The sequence below is a fragment of the Pinus tabuliformis genome, chromosome 7 (genome assembly GCF_031772625.1).
Source record: "Pinus tabuliformis cultivar Carrire ecotype Pingquan chromosome 7, CPIR1, whole genome shotgun sequence".
NCBI classification, from domain to species: Eukaryota; Viridiplantae; Streptophyta; class Pinopsida; order Pinales; family Pinaceae; genus Pinus; species Pinus tabuliformis.
Genome location: NC_142293.1, coordinates 1,173,511,832 through 1,173,528,137, shown reverse-complemented (window position 1 = coordinate 1,173,528,137; position 16,306 = coordinate 1,173,511,832).

Genomic DNA, 16,306 nt, shown 5'->3' with positions numbered 1-16,306 from the left:
TCTAGTGACCAAATAAATAAATAGTACACAAAGTGATCACTCTTTTATGCAAGATAACTAATTCAAATTTTGTGTACCCATATAGAACCACCATATAAATGTAAATAACTAAAGGGAAGAAATTGCAATATTGGTTGTACAATGTTATTAAGTAGTTGACCAACAATACATTCAAGTAATTCCAACACTTAACAAATAAATTAAACTACTACAGGGAAATAGGATTATAATGCTCTTGTATTATACTTCTCGAGGTTTACATAGAATCAAAGAATAGGTTCAAACTAATGCTACATCAATTATATACAACAATTAGCTAGTGTTACCAACAACTTAGTTTAATAAAATAATTTGATGTTATGATGTGTTGTTTGTAGTCTAAACAATAATAAAATTGTAAAATGAGTTATATGAATATTTTTTTAACATTTTTTTTATAATTATTGAATTTTGAAAGGCCTGAAGGATCTTCGACATTTGAAGAAGGGATATGTAGCTACTCTAGATAAATTTGAATATAGTTAAAATAGAGTGAAAAACAATAAAAACAAACAATTGTATATTATAAAATTTAAAATTAAAATAGCAAGATAATTCATGATATCATTATTTTTTGTTAGGCAAAGATAATAATAACTTTGTTTGTAGATGGTTTCTTTATAAACTTTAATATCATATTTGATCATTTTAATCTATTATTTGTATAGATTTATATGCAAAAAATTATATTTTTTAGACAAAAGGTACAACTATGTTCTAAAAAGGCTCTCATGGGAAAGGACACGTGTGGTGTTAGAATAAAATATAGTTAAATTGAAATATATGATAACAGTATGGTGGAAAATTGAGTCTACCTAGCCAAATGTGACACAAATGATGATGATGATGATGATGGTTAACGTTCTCTGAGACCAAACTTTCGTCTATCAGACCTAAAGAAACAAATTATTTAGTTCGATTCAAGATTTTATTCCTATGCTCAAAAAACTTGGAGAGAAGCCTCTCGAGCTCACTATAATTTTGACATTGTAAAAGGCTAGGAAGCTCAATATTGTGACAAATATTATGAAAGTGAGATCTAATGTGGTTGTATGTGGGGCACTATAAGAGGAAGTGGTTTTCATCCTCGATGTTCCTATTCTCACATAGATGGTAGATCCTTTCCGTCCATGGTGTTTTAGGACTGCCCAACGACCTGTTTCACTATGGAGCTCATGAGAATTTGTTCTAATCTTTGCTATATTAATTTTCTTCTTTGAGCTAGTTAAAATAGAGATACTTTTGATCTTCTAGGGTGGGGTTGATGACCTTCTTATAATAACATAATTTTCTTTTAGGGGCTAGATATTTCTCACCTACTTCTTCCCTAAAGGAGCTTGAAGCACTCTAACAAATACATGGTTTTAAATTTACCTTTCTACCTTCAAGTGAATATGTATAAATATTTTTATTATATTAAATAATTGTATAAATGTTGAGTAGATATTGGTTAAATAAAATTTAAATGTCAAATAATGAGTGCACTGGATTTAAAAACTATTCTATAATATTATTGGACATTAGACATTGATCCAGACTAAACCATGAGATACTAAATTATAATGCAAATCAATAAAATATGACTCTCTTTTAAATTTTATTAATATAATTAGAAACTAAAATTAATTTTGATATTATTTATGTTTTATAAAATAATGAATTATTTATATTATATAAAATAATAAAGATAAAGTATTTATTTAGTAGCTGATAATCTACTTTGCAATTTTGCTTTTAACTTCTATCAGTAAACATTTATAACACACCTTTTAATAATAATTAAATGACTCCCTTTTAAATTTTATTAATATAATTAGAAACTAAAATTAATTTTGATATTATTTTTGTTTTATAAAATAATAAATTATTTATATTATATAAAATAATAAAGATAAAGTATTTATTTAGTAGCTGATAATCTACTTTGCAATTTTGCTTTTAACTTCTATCAGTAAACATTTATAACACACCTTTTAGTAATAATTAAAACATTCCTTGATTCTCAAATACCATATTTTCATGCTAATTACACTTCAACTCATAATGACACACGGGATGCTTAGAAAATGAATGATTGATTGAAAATATGTACTTCTAAAGCCAAAATTGTCTAAATCACTTTTTGCCCAATTTAATGATAAGTAAAAGAATGAGACACATTGAATCTTGATAACTATGATGTTTAGATAAAGAATGAGTGATCATTGAATTTTGATGTATAAGTAGAGAATGCATTCTAACATTAATCTCAGATACTAAAGTAACTTATTCCAAATATCAACCCTCTAATTTAATCTTTAACTAATCTGAGATACTAAAGTAACTTATTCCAAATATCAAGCCTCTAATTTAATCTTTAAACGTTTGCAAAGTAAAATTGAAAAATGAAAATTATCATAAGGTCCACCTATATTTTTCAATTTTTCTGTCTTACTGAGGCTCTTCTAGCACCTAGCATACCTAAAGCTGTTATCCGTTCGAAGCTAAGCGAGGAATATGGAACTCGTCCAGCACGTATATTAAATTGACTTCTCATCTTTGTACATAGGCATCATTGCTAAATAAAAGCTCACCAAAATCAACCGATCACAATTTAAAAAAAAAATTATATATATATTTTTAATATATAATTTTGATTTTATAAATTAACATTATATTTTTTTGGTTTAAATTTGGTCAAAGCATTGTTAATAAGCAGTAAAAGAAAAATCGAACACGGCTCCAGCAGGAATAATAATTAATACCAAACTACATGGTACAGGGTAGCCGCTGCTAATCAGAAGATCATATCTTTTTTTTTTTTTTGTAAGCTAGTGCGGTACTCTATTTGCCATTACTATAAAACCATTTGAAAATTACAAAACATGGACAGGTCATCGCCCGCCCTTAAGGGAAACCAGGCTTACCATCTGAAATGTTTGACAGCCATCCAAAAACAAAAAGTAACCAGTCTTTCTATCCATGCAATATAGACATCTAGTTTTACTAACAATTTAGAGTCTTTGCCCATCAGCATATATATAAACAAAACATAGAAAACCAACCATACTGAAAAAGCCGCTGCACTGCTGCTGTAACATATGACTGCTGCGCTACTGTAAGCTACTGCTTTGGGTCCTCTGGCCCCTCCTTCTCCAGCTTGACCCCCAAACCCCCCGCCTGTAACAGCTGCACAATATCGTCCATCTTCTTTTCTTGCATCATGAGAATGATTTGAATGTTTTTCAGCTCCTTTTTCATAGTGGGAATTCCCTGAATCAACTCTGCCATCTCTAGAGCAACCTGTTCCATGGCTTTAGCTAGTAAACGTTTCATCCCCCAATACACATGCAGCGACTGTTTGTATAGTGACCTTCGACCGCGGGTGTGTCCAGGATCAGGTAAGTATTGTTCCCAATCATCCAGCTCTGGCTCCGAATACCCCTGCAAAGCTTCGTCTTCCATCTGTTCTATCATCTTTCGGATATTCGGATGAGTATCCACCACATACGCAGCTTCTGCCTCTTGCAGACGCCTCCTTAGATCCTTCTTCCCTCGCTTGTGACCTCGTCCCTCGCTGGCTGCTCCCTCCCCTGTATCCACATACTGGTTTGCGGTTCGATGGCCGCAACCACCTCGGCCCGCTGGGCGCCCTCTCCTTCGTTGTGGCCCTCGTCCCCGCATATCCCCACCCCGACCTCGTTCAACATCACTCCAGTCTTCACTGTCGTCCTCACTATTCTCCACTGTCCGCATCGGGGGCTTCCCCATACCCACTTTACCTTTCCCTCCTCTGCGAGGTGCTTCCTCTGCAAAACACTTCGTCACATCCCATTCCTCGTCCGAATCCCCCTGAATGTCAATGAAAGCCTTCCTCATGGTTTCCCCCACTGGGCTCTTACCTTTCTCCATTGGGTTCGCCGTTTGACTCCGCGTAATCCTACCTCCACTCCTCTCCTGATACTCCATCATCCTACAGACACTCAGCTTATAGAATTGAGCTGCGAAATTCCTTACTCTAATGCAATGCATATGGAGGTTAAGGGAATTGCATGCAATACTTAAGGACCCAAGAGCCTGCCACCTTGCTATCAAAACCCAGCACGATCTGGCTATATCATTAATATCCCTGCCGGTAACACCGCCATTATGCGAGGGTAGTAGGGGTACTCCGCCGTCATAGTGTGAACGTCGCCTCGGTACCTTAGCCCAATTACATCTTGGGATTCTCAATCTCCCCCTGGGTGGCATGCTACCCTCCTTGAGGTCATTAACCTCATAAAATCGAATTGTTGTATAGTATGATCGCCGCTTAAATGCGCTATCCTTCCGCCTGCAGAGTATCATTCCCGGATATGTAATGAATCCGCTGCAAAACCGTTGTAACATCATATCCTAGGTATAAATAAATCATTGCGCCGAGCTCCTCTGCTGAGCAACCGCATCAACGTAATCTTGATGTAAGATTATATCTAATGCATGCCAGCTGGGATCATTTTGTACCGATGCCCAACTGCAATCCACTCTCCTGTTCGGTCCTCCACTCCCCCAATTTGCCAATAGATCGGCTTCCCGGTTGCCATTACGTAGCACATGAGTAATCATAATGTATTCAATCCTACGTAAGAGTTGTTCAATGTCCTGCAGGATCGCAGCTGTCCGCCAACTCTTGGACACAGAGTCCCAACTCTTTCCGTTTCTTAACTTCTTCAACATGTCCACAGTAATAAGTGAGTCGCCCTCTATCTCTAAACCCAGATAACCATTTCGAATTTCTATCCTGAGGCCATGATAAACTGCCCAGAGCTCCGCCTCATTGTTTGTCATCTCTCCGCCATCTTCAGCAAAAATCCATCTTGTATGACCACTATTATCCCTGAAAAGACCCCCAAAGCCTGCTTGCCCCGGGTTACCCTTGGAAGCACCATCGAAATTAAGCTTCAATCTTCGCGCCCCAGGCATTCGATAATGGTTAGGGCTTGGTACTTCTTTCTTTAGTTGCCGGTCAGGATTGGGGTAAAGCATTTGGAACGCCAAGTTGAGTTGGAGTATGATCCTCTGTTCCTCCGGGTTCATACGCCAATCCTCTTCATCCCAAGCTTCCGCTAAACCGTTTCTTTCAAAGATTGGCATATTTCCTCCCAAAGCTGCTGCCTTTGCCGATAGGTATCCCTAAAGATTCGTCTATTCCTCTCTTTCCAGATCGCCCAGATGAGAAAACCAGGTGCGAGATTCTAGAGTCTTCTTAGAACAGGACTTTGGAAATTGCCTTTGCCCCAGTGAAATAGCGTATTCCGTATACTACCAGGATCCCTCCTCGTCATACCGAAAAGTACTCGAATCTCCTCCCAAATGCTGAGAGTATACATACAATGATTCAACAAATGCTCCTGGGTTTCTAAAGCCTCATTACATAGATGGCAACGGGATGGACCTATCATGCCTCGTTTTTGCATATTATCCCAGGTGAGGATCCTCCCTCTACAGACCAGCCAAGCAAAGCAAGTAACCTTAGGCCACCATTTACATCCCCAAATATGTTTCCAGTCAACTGGCTCTTCCGGTCTATCCTCCTTCGTAGCCCAATAATATGCTTCCTTTACCGTAAACATTCCAATCATTGCCTTACCCCATCGCATGATATCAGTACCTTCTCGAATTTTTATTTTCCGCGTTTCTATTATCCTATCAAACGATTGTCGAGCCTCTTGTCCAAGGTTATCCATCCATTCATCCGGTCTTCGCCATTCTTGCCATATATCAAACTGTTGCGCACGTTTCCAATAATCTTTAACGTAATGCATCCCTCTTCTTTGCGCTATTCCTTGTACATCTTGCAAACTTGGTAATCTATTCAAAATGCTCCATTGTTGCCAACTATCTTCCCAAAACCGGGCGGAATTTCCATCCCGGATTTCCCAAAAGGCATAGTCCTGCACTAAAGCCTTATTTCTATTGGCGAAATCCCAAATCTGTGAACCCCTAGGGGTATCCTGTAAATGTAATCGTTCCACAGGGTACTGAGGCATTCGATATTTATATTGCCATATGCGTTTCCAGACATCATCTCCTCCCTGAACCCACCGCCACCATAGTTTTGCGCCAAGGATATTATTGACAATTTCCGGGTCTCGCACACCCAGGCCCCCTTCCTCTTTCCGCATAATTACCTTCTTCCATGATACCAGCGGCCATTTCCGCTGCTGCTTGGGACCACCCCATAAAAATTTACCAAAGATTTCTCGCAGTTTACTACAGACAGCTTTTGGAGCAGCCATAATCGACAAGTGATAAATTGGAATAGATAATAAGACAGATTTCAATAAGACAATTCTACTTGGTAAGTTCAGCAATCTAAATGTCCAAGTATCTAGCCTTTTTCGAACTCGTTCCAACAAACTTTGCCAGTTCTTAATCCTATTAGGGTTTGCATCCAGTTGAATGCCCAAATACTTCGTGGGTAGCTCCCCCCTCTTAAACCCTAAAACTCTGGTTAAATGGGATTTAATAGATTCATGCGAATTGAAAATGAAAGTACAAGATTTATCATTATTAATCTCCATACCTGCTGCATTCTTGAAGACTTCTAGGATCCTCTTGAAGTTCCTCACCTCCTTTAACGATGCTTCGCCAAATAACATTAAATCATCAACGAATTGTTGATGTGTGATCGAGAGATTATGTCCCCACAGTCTTATACCTCTGATTCGTCTGTCCAGAACGTCCTTCTTGATTTTCCTACCTAATCCTTCCATAGCCAAGATGAACAAAAACGGAGAGATGGGGTCCCCTTGCCTAATTCCCCTACTCGCATTGAACTGGGGCGTGGGAATTCCATTCAGCAAGATTGAAAAACTTGGAGTAGAAATCATACTAAAAATCCATGCTATCCATCTTTTTGCAAAACCAAAGGCTTCCAAAACCGCTCTGAGATATTCCCAATTTAATCTATCATAAGCCTTTGATAGATCCAGCTTCATGAGCATCCCTTTTTGTTTATTCATTTTCAGAGAATGAATCACCTCCTGAGATACCACTATTCCATCCAGGATCTGCCTGCCCTCTACAAACCCCGTCTGTTCAGGCGCTATTAAGTTAGGAAGAAGAGGTTTCAGTCTTTTCACGATCAAAGTAGAGATTATCTTGTAAATAACGTTGCAAAGGGCTATAGGACGATAACCCTGTGGTTCTTCTGAGCTTTTACTTTTTGGAATTAAGGTCAGAAAAGTCGAGTTGATTCCTGGCCATATTCGCTGTCTCATTCGAGATTCTTCCACAGCTGCTAGTATATCTTTACCCATAAACTTCCAACCAGCCTGGAAGAATTCCACTGTAAACCCATCAGGGCCTGGAGCCTTATTCTTGCTCATTCCCATAACAACTTCTCCTAGTTCCTCCATTGTCACGGCCCGCATTAATGCCATATTTTGCTCTTCCGTTACTAACCGCGGTATTTCTCTACAAATAGAAGATCATATCTTAAGTCATACATGTAAGTTGTGATATTGATTGAAACCGAATTCCACAAGTTTGATATTGATTGAAACCAAATTCCACAATTATTATTAAAGAGATTGTAAACTTCCAGCAAAAAAATATTTTGTCTTGTTAATCCAGGGTCAAGCCATGGGAAACATATAACTTATGAACTCATTTCATGACATGAATTGAACTGGTAAATCTCTTCTGGTAAGAATTCATCTCATGCAGCTTAAATGGGACCATTTTTCCTTTTGACTAATCATCCCGATGGACAATCCTGAGAGCTCCTTTTGACTAATCATCCCGATGGACAATCCTGAGAGCTGGGTAAGGCTACAAAGACTCCAAATAAATTTTGGGATTTGAGATTTTCATTAAATTGTAGTCAAGTGGGCCGCCTTTTCATTTCGGTTTCTAGACCAAAAGATTAGGTAACAGATAACAAGCCTGTCAACCAGACGAGAGCCGCAGATGAGATGTACAGGCTTCTGGGGACCTACCATTAATGTAATTAAACTTTTACCAGTCGCTTTTTGAGATCTCCACCATTCTGACTAGGCGGCCAGGCGGATGGATCCATGCGATGACGTCAAGGAAAATTTAAATTTTGAAATTTGAATTCCCTGAAGTATTCACTGAACAACTGATTTTTTTTTGTATTGATTTGTGTTTTCAGGATTGTCTGCTCGACTCTGCATTCATTCAGAGCTCGACATCTTGTTGTTCTTGCACCGCCCGAGATCTTGTCTCTCCTTTCGCCTTAGTCCATGCCAATTCCGCCGGGCCTCAAGTGCTGCAAGACCACTGAGAAAGAACATCAAAATCTTCGAAATAAAACATATTCGCCAGTTTTGGGAGTGCTGGACTTGAATTGGCTGAAGCGCTTTTGAATTCAATTATTTTACATATCATTTATCCCTCGTGAGAAATATAAAAGACAATTAGCATTTTTAATATTTTTTTGTTTCTCATTTTAGTAATGAATATTTAGGTAACTATATTTTTGAAAACAAAATTTGGGTAACGATTATTATCATGTGGAAGCCAATGCAATACAGGTAATTGAAAGAATTTTGAATATGTCGATGAATGCATTCGATTCAGTTTATGGAAATCAGCGAGCAGCTCGGCTAGTGGATGAGCTGCTCAATGAGATATCAAATCTAACAGACAATATAGCGAAGAATATATGGATATACATACACATCAAGTTGTTTCTCTTTCTGGCCAGTGTCCTAATCACCAACAACCTCATTGCTCTTTCCTCGGTGACATGGGCAACGAATTCACGGATAGTGATGATGGCCCTGGTTCATATATTTCTGAAATATTAAGATTTCTGAAATATTAAGATTTCTGAAATTTTAAGATTTCTGAAATATTTCATATATTTGTGATAATGAAGAGCAAGAAGAAGAGTTCTTAGAGGAATTTTGATGATAACGGATATGGCAAGGAATTATTACGAAGGCCGTGTTTATTCCATTGCTGGCAGTATATTGGTATATGCAGACAGTGGGATTATAATTATTGATGTGTTTTGAATATTTCTAGAATATGATACATAGGAGTGAAGTCATCAAAGTTATAAAATTTACTATTAAAATCAAAATCTACAATCTAATTGATGATTAAATAAAAAATTGTTAACATAGAGATACATACTATTGACGCTGAAATGAAAACAACCCCTTCCATTTAATTTTTCTTTTTTTATTTTTAATTTATCCAAACATAACACTTTATGTATTTAATGAAAGATAGTATGGTTTTTGAGTTTTAATTCTTTCATCGCCATAGCATGGTTATGTATTTAATGAAGGATATGTAAAATATCCATGCTATGGCTCCCTGTGCTCTAGATTCAAGGAAACTAAATAACTTTACAAGTTTTACTCTGATAGTCAACCTGCTGTTCAATCTGCTCCCCATCAAAATGACAAACTAACTAGATAAGTGTTTGTTTGTGATATTTTTAAATTTTTATTTAAAATATATTTCCAGAAATTAAATTATTTTATCCAAGGACATATATACTTTCTCTAGTTGGTCTATGCTTAATAATCCAAACCTCATATCCTGAGTACCTTACTAAATCCACATGAGTACCAAATCCCTGGGCCGTGAGTGGTAAAGCAGCAATTCCCTAATCTCAATTTATTGTAAATCAATTTATTGTAAATCAATATGCAATTCCAAACATCTATTTCCTGTCACAATAGCTTACAAGACTTCATTTAGGGTTTGGTATGAGAATGAATTCCCAAGAAGGCTTCTAATGGCACAGTCCATAGGCATCATTGCTAAATAAGAGACTACCAAAATTAATTAATCATAATTTTAAAAATATAATATTAAAAAATATATATATTTTTGATTTTATAAAATTAACATTATATTTTTTTGTTTAATTTTTGGCCACACAGCTGTTTAATAAACAGTCAACCAAAAAACCAATACGATCCAGGCATAAAAAATATGTTTTAGGGCATTTTTATTCATTATCAAATTAATTACAAAATAGGATCCAGTGGTAAAAAATATGTTTTAGGGGTTTTTATTCATTAGGAAATTAATTACAAAAAGGTGAGTGATAAATAGATATTGTGTACTGTTACTCATGGTTTAATAAAAATATTAAAAATATGATCATTGCTTAAGTGCATGAACCTAAAATAAAACAGCGAATGAATCACAACCTTAAGTGCCTTCTTATTGTTCGTTTTCAAAATAAAATATTTTGAGCACCTATCTCAAATTATATTTAATAGTTCACCAACGCTAAGTGGACCTATGTGTATCGTATGAGAAAAAACAACGAATGAATCACAAGAAAATTGTGGATGTGAGTTATTGGACATGCCCTATGACTATGAATATATTATATGTTTTTTTAAAACTAACCATATATTATAAGAAGTTCATCCGTTATTTATTGAAACGTTGAATTAAATTAACCACATTAGCGAAGAAGATTGCCTACATTTGGACTGATGTAGTAGAGAGAGTATTTCGTGCTTTAAAGAAATCCATGTGTGCTTCCTTAGTATTAGCAAATCCAAAATTTTATAAGGCCATTTTCCTATAATGCAATTCATTTATAGATTATCCTAGGGTGATATTGATGCAAGATGGATACCCATTGACATTTACTAATAAAAAATTGCGTGGTGAAATTTTTTTGAAATTTTAAGTGATCAAAAATAAATTAAAGCTATTATTGTCATAAAAATTTCGGATCTTTTACAATGTTCAAATAAGTATAATAAGAGATAATACAAATAATACATAGTGTTTATCGAATTTTGTAGAAATCATTGATATGATATCAAGTGAAGTCCTCTAACTACATTTCCCTTCCAATAAATCGAATAAAACATCGTTATTATTCATACATAATTTGCATAAACAAAACCATAAAATCCATGCAACATTTTCTAAATAAAACGGAAAGTCCTTGTGGCACATAAATTCCTATGGGCAACTCAAATAATAATGTGGTAATGAATTCAAAGAAATAAAAACCCCATCATGGATAATTCATTATAACACATCAACCTATAGTGAATTCAATTTAAGTTAGAATGAATGGAGAGAGGGGTAGTTGTAAAGCTATAAAAGTAAAGATGGAGGAGAACCATAGAATAGGAAAACTTTGTGTATAATTAATAATTATATGTTTTTGGATCTATTTAGAAAGAGATGAAGATCCTTATTTTTACTCTTTTCTCCTACTCCAACAATGGATTTAGTTCATACTGGGTGTCTTCTATTTATTGTGACCATCCATGAAGAGTCATTTTTCACTTTCGTTTCCCAAAAAGAAATTGAAAAGATAGGTATACCAAAAGATCTCTCAACAAACTGTATAGATTGAGTAAATCCAATTTTCTCTTATTATATTACTAATTACAATTTTTCATGGTATTTCTATTGGTATCCTTTAATAATGAATGACTATGAAAATGAATTACTATGAGAGAAATAGGGACTTGTTCCTAGGAACCCAAGCAGGAAAAGGGGTAGGAAAAAACACAATGAGCTGCTAATAGAATGTGGAAAATTGATGATAGATTCAGGTAGGATGAAATACCTAACTAGTTACTCTTTTACAAATCTTTCTTAATGAAGCTCACAACATGGAATATTAGGGGTCTAGGGAGTAAAAGGAAAGAAAAGAATCTTAGCAATAAAATGAAAGAAGAAAAACCAGATTTGATTTTCATCTAGAAAACTAAATGTTCAGTAGAGAAAATAAGAGAAATACACACCAAATGGCTAACTAGATATGAATTTCTAGATGTCAAAGCAAACAAAACAGCATGAGGTATCACACATTGGAACACCCAGAAACTATGTATCTTGGATGTTGAAGCATCTAGGAACTACTTATCAGTTTTTATTCAACCTTTGGGGGATAGGGAAGTTTATTTAATCACAAATGTTTATGGTCCACAAAAACGTGAGGACAAACTTACACTGCTTACTTCAGTGGATAATTTAAGAGACAAACATTGAGGAATACCATGGATTTTTCAAGGGGACTTTAACATGATCACATCCCCATAAAAAAAAATGGTGGAACCAGATGACTAGGTAGAGACTCCACAGATTTCGAGAATTTTATAAACAATATGAGGTTAGTAGACACACAGACAGGTAATGGTCTCTTTACCTTGAATAATAAAAGAGGAGGAGAGGCTCAAGTAGCCTCAAAGCCAGATAGATTCATTATCTCAGAGGACCTTATACTCACAGGCCTTGACATGTGAGCGATGATACTCCCTTTTGGTCGCTCAGACCATCGGCATATTCAACTTCAGGCATCTTGTATAGGAAATCCAAGAAACACACCTTTCACATTTGAAAATATCTGGCTCACTCATCCAGACTTTATTAGCAATATTGAAAAATGGTGGAAAGATGATATACACATTTAGGGTACGAGAATGTTTCCGTTGCATAAAAGATTGAAACCTATCAAAATCAGGCTCAAAGATTGGAATAAGAATGAGTTTGGCAATATTTTTGAAGCCAAAAAAGTTGTTGAAAGGAAGATACATGAAATTAATTAGACCATCATCACCGATGGCTTCAACGAGGGAAGAAACGAACAAGCTAACAATCATCAATAGGAATGGGAAGAATTATGCAAACAAGTGGAAATATTCTGGAGACAGAAATCTAAAGTACAATGGCTAAAGGAAGGAGATAGGAACACAAGGTTTTTCCACAAATCTACCATGGATAGCAGGTCTCACAAGAGGATCTCAATAATCAAGGGTTCTCGAGGAAACTAACTCAACACCCACAAAGATATAGAAGCTATGCTCGTTCAACATTTCCAAGGCATAGTAGAGGAACCTCTCCTAGATAGATCACAATTCATCAATGACTTCACAAAGGACATTCCTAAGCTTGTGATAAGAGAAGATAATTATAATCTAAACAGGCTTGTGAATGAAGAGGAGGTTAGAGAAGTCATCAAAGATATGCAAAATGGGAAGGCGTCAGGCCCATATGGTTTTAATGTTGACTTCTTTAAAGAATGTTGGGGTATTTTCAAGCAAGATGTCCTTGATGTGGTGGAGGACTCCACGAAAAATAGAACTATTTTGAAGGTGCTCAATACATCTTTCGTTTCCTTAATTCCAAAATAGGACAATGCTATGACACCAGACAAATTTAGATGAATAGCTTTATGCCATGTGGTGTACAAAATAATTTCCAAAATAATTTGCAACAGTCTTAAACCCCTTCTACCAACTCTGATTTCTATGGAGCAAACTGGGTATGTGGAAGGCAGAAAAATTCTCAACAATATCATTCAAGCTCATGAGGTGGTTCGCTCTCTTATAAGCAATAGGCATGTATGAATGATTATGCAACTTGACCTAGAGAAGGCATATGGTAAATTAAATTGGGCCTACATAAGAAAAGTTCTTCTAGCTTATAGATTTGACCATAACTAGGTGAGATGGGTAATGGTCCTTGTAACTACCTCTATTTTTTCAATCATGTTAAATGGTTTTCCATCAAATCCCTTTAATCCTTCGAGAGGTCTCAAACAAGGAGATCCTCTTTCCCCCTTCCTCTTTATTCCCATGATGGAAGGACTAGTCCTAACTATCAGGTCTGCCAAAGAAGAAGGTAAGATCTAGGGTCTCAAACTAACCGGGAACATAAATTCTTTGACCCCTTAAAAATTTGTGATGACACTATGCTAGACAGCATACCTAATGTCAAGGAAGCTCTAGATTACAAACAAATCCTGAAAGACTTTACAATGGCAACAGGCACAAAGGTAAGCCCCTCCAAATCAAAGATTTGATTTTTTAACACTAACATTGCTATTCAGAGAAATATTTCTAGAATTCTAGGCTTTCAAAGAGATATGCTAGCATCCAAATATTTGGGAGTACTATTTACAGATAAACCTCTGAGCAAGGCAGTCCGGGAGCCTGTAATTAATAAGCTATAGGACAAGAAACAAAAATGGACAAGTAGGTCTTTGAACTTAGCAAGTAGGCTTGTACCCACAAAAGCTATCCTATAATCTATTCCCATTTTCATGTTCTCAGCCCTTCGAGCTCGAAAAGGAGTCATGAAACTATGTGAAAATATCCAAAGATAATTTCTTTGGTTTTAAGGGGAAGAAAAAAATGGGCTTTGGTAGCCTAGGAAAAGATTTGTAACCCTAAAACACATCGAGTTTTGGGATTGGATGATCCCAGGGTGCTAAACATATTTTTGGGGGAAAAACTATGGTGGAGATGGCTAAAAGATTCAACTGCCCCTTGGGCACAAATTTGGAAATAGAAATATGCAAACAATTGGCAAGATAGGGATCACATTAGAATGTCTAGAGACATCAACGGCTCCCACATCTGGAACAAAGCTTGGGAGAATAGAGCCATTGTTCAGAAAAACAATTTTTGGAAATTAGAGATGGAAACCTTGCATGGTTTTGTGAGGATAAATGGCAACAAGAACCTAAACTATTGAGAGAAGACTTTGCAAATCTCAAGAATGATACTGACATCAAAGGGTTACTCAGAGTAAATGAATTTTGGGACCAAGCAAATAACAGAGGAAAATGGAGGATGTGGAAGGAACTGGATTACAGGGATAATGCCCCCGTGAAGGCACAATCTGAAGCTCTAACAACCATCCTAAAACAAAGGAAGATCCTGATATTAGCTGATTCATACCAGCTGAGGTGGGGCAATAACAATGAAGGAACCTTTAACCTTCAAGAGGAAAAACACATAGCCCTTGGGCTTGACTCGACAAATCCCGGATTGGGTTTGGAAGAATCTATGGCAGAACCAAGGATGGATGAAAATTAAACTGTTCATGTGGTTAGTGCAACACAAGAAAATTCTTACCTGGGAGAACCTTCAGAAAAGTGGTGTATCTAGCCCATCCAAATGTGAGCTATGTGAATCACAAGAATAAACTATGGATCACCTTCTCAACCTCTATACATTTACTTCCACATTGTGGAATGGGATTTCCTCAATTTTCAAACAAACAGATAGGGACATGGGCGGCATCACCAACAACCTAAAGAATTGGAGGAAAAACTTCTATGATTATGAAACAATCAACAAAGCTTGGGCTTTAGCTCCAAGCTTTCTAATCTGGGATGTCTTGAAAGAACACAACAACATAATTTTCAAAAATAGAAAAGGTTCTTCCCAAAGCATCATGGAACAAATTTTAAGACAACTCGAGGAGACAGTGGGAATTCTAATGCAAAACCCCCTGAGAATCACCCTTCTGATGCTCATGTGAAAATACTACTACAGTTGGGTATGCAGGGGCTTATTCCTCAAGGAAATAACAAAAATACAAATCAAATTTTTGCTGATAAAGACTTCTGCAACCCTCCCCCATAGGGATTTATGAAATGTAACATAGATGGGGCCTCAAAAGGAAACTCACACATGGCTGGTTATGCGGGAGTGATAAAGGATGAAAAGGGTTACATACAATTCATTTTTCATTGTAATTTGGGGAAAGCCACAAATAATATGGCGGAGCTCATGGCCCTTGAGCAATGCTTATAAATCCCGAGGGACAAAAATCTTCATAAAATCATAATTGAAGCAGATTCTAAGTTGATTATCAATTCGGTCAAGAGAATATGCTATGTCTTGGCTCCAGAAAAAGTTTTGAGACATTGGAGGCTTCTTCATGTTTATCAAAGGATCCAATCCCACCTTCAAAACATGAGAACCCTAATTTTCACACATGTAATCTGGACAGCCAACAAATTGGTGGACATTTTAGCTAATGAAGGAGCTCTCTGTGCTAAAAGCAACAATAAATATAGATGGAAAGAGGTCCCCCAGGGTAGATTGAGGGATGAGTGTCTCAGACAAGTGAATGTGGACCGAGAGCTCTATCAGAACAGGGGATTCTAGCAGACTGCAGAGTTATGGAAATAGTCGATATATAGTCTACATGATGCAGCAATCCAGGGATATTTATGAAAAGAATATCCAGTCCTTTGTCCGAAATATCAGCCCAGAATAGTACAAACATATGGTTGTCGGGCGGGTGGTGATTGACAGCATAGGGATATGCATAAACTTGTATTATACCACAGATCACCCTCTCATTGGCTCTACTGGGAGTTGGGATAGCGAGCGTGCAGGTAGAAAAAATTGCGGCATTCTAAATGGTTGGTAGTGGGTGCAGCGAATCCACGGTAATTTGAGTTATGCTACAGTTAAGGCGGTTTTCGAGTTTTTAGGCATCCTCAAAACCCAGAGTGGTTTTCTAGAAATGAACCTGATGC